We start from the raw sequence: 1731 nt of genomic DNA, 5'->3' as shown, positions 1-1731 counted from the left end.
CAAATTGGAACTGGCAACCAATTCCTGATCAGAACCCTAACTGCCCATATCATAAGAAATAAGATAGACAAGTGGGACCTCATCAAACTGATGAGCTTCTGCAAAGTAAAAGAAACCATCAAGAGAGCAGGAAGACAGCCCACAGAATGGGAAAAATTACTTGCTAACTGTATATCTAACAGAGGCTTAACATCTAGGATCTACAAGGAAATCAAACATGCTGAAAGGCCAAAAGCAAACTGCCCCATTAAAAAGTGGGCACAAGACATGAATAGACACTTCTCAAAAGAAGAGATACAGGCAGTCAACACACATGAAAATGTGCTCAGCTTCACTAACCATCAGCGAAATACAAATTAAAACCACATTGAGATACCACCTAACCCCAGTAAGAATGTCCATCATTAATAAAACAATCAACAACAGATGCTGGTGAGGATGCAGAGAAAAAGGAACGCTTCTACACTGCTGATAGGAATGCAAACTAGTGAAACCTCTTTGTAAAACAGTGTGGCAATTTCTGAAAGAACTAGAAATTGGCCTTGCATATGACCAAGCGATTCCCCCTACAAAATCATTCTATACAATATACCCTTGCACATGTATGTTTGTTGTAGCTCTATTCACAATAGCAAAAACATGGAACCAACCATGCTGCCCATTGAAGCTGGACTCAATAAAAAAATATGGCACATATACACAATGGAATATTTTGCAGCCACGAAAAAAGACAAACATATGGACTTCACAGCAACTTGGATGAATTTAGAGTTGATCATACTCAATGATCTATCACAAAAACAAAAAACAGAGTGCCATATGTTCTCACTCATCAATGGACCTTGACCAATTATAATAACACTATAAGAAAGGAATTGGCAGTAGTGAGAAAATTCCAGGGGAAGGAGGGTGGAATTGGCAGTTGAGGGAACCTGCTGGGGAGGGAGAGGCACACCTCATCAACAAAGGTACCTGAATAATCAACGTTTGTATACCTAACTCTGAATTTTACCCCACATCTTTAAAATAATAAAAAAAGAAAACTACCCATAACAACATATATATTTTCTACAGTATTAGAAAATTTATAGATCTGCTAAAGTCACATTCTTACCAGGCTAAGAACTCCTGACTTTGAGATACCTGAGTCCTACCTTTCTCCATGTAGGCCCCAGATCCAGTGCATCCTCTTTGGGGATAAATTCCCTCAGGTGAATCTTGCCAGTGATGGGAAGCTAGTCATCTCTGGGAGTTGCTGGGCACAGAATGTCCTTTTCTCTGATGAACCTCAAGCAGGCACCTTATGACATCCAATCACTAGCAATAGTGCTTTGGTACTTTTTTGGGGGGCTGGAGGAAGAACACATCTCTCAGTTTCTATCTAAAACAAAAGCCTCAGCATGCTTTCTGAATCCAAGTCTCCCATTCAGCATAATCATATTTCCTTTTTAACTCTAGTAATCTTATGATCTTAAAACCTCATTGTAAACACTACTAAACAAAACAATGAAAAAAACCCAGGGCCCTATTTAACAACTACCTCTCCTTTTCCTCTTCTCTCCTCGTCACAAATGGCTTCTCTTTAAAACCTCTCTTCAGAGAACCTTCCTGCCACTGCATTTGGACCTTGCCGCTCCAGCTTCTTTCAGTCTGCGACCTGCAGAGGAAAAAAAAAAGTTACGTATTTTCTTGCCCTGTACATACTTTGAGGCGAGTCATAAAATTAAAGTA

At 39.6% G+C, this 1731-nt stretch overlaps 1 pseudogene across 1 annotated transcript in view; it reads left to right on the top strand.

Moving 5' to 3' along the window:
- The window catches only part of LOC103271600, a 3438-nt pseudogene that overhangs the window by 1035 nt on the left and 672 nt on the right, over positions 1–1731 (top strand). The window lies entirely within an intron of this gene.

This window comes from Carlito syrichta, unplaced genomic scaffold (genome assembly GCF_000164805.1).
Source record: "Carlito syrichta isolate Samal-C Ts95f unplaced genomic scaffold, Tarsius_syrichta-2.0.1 Scaffold311795, whole genome shotgun sequence".
Classification (NCBI taxonomy): Eukaryota; Metazoa; Chordata; class Mammalia; order Primates; family Tarsiidae; genus Carlito; species Carlito syrichta.
This window is presented reverse-complemented; position numbering and strand designations above follow the sequence as displayed.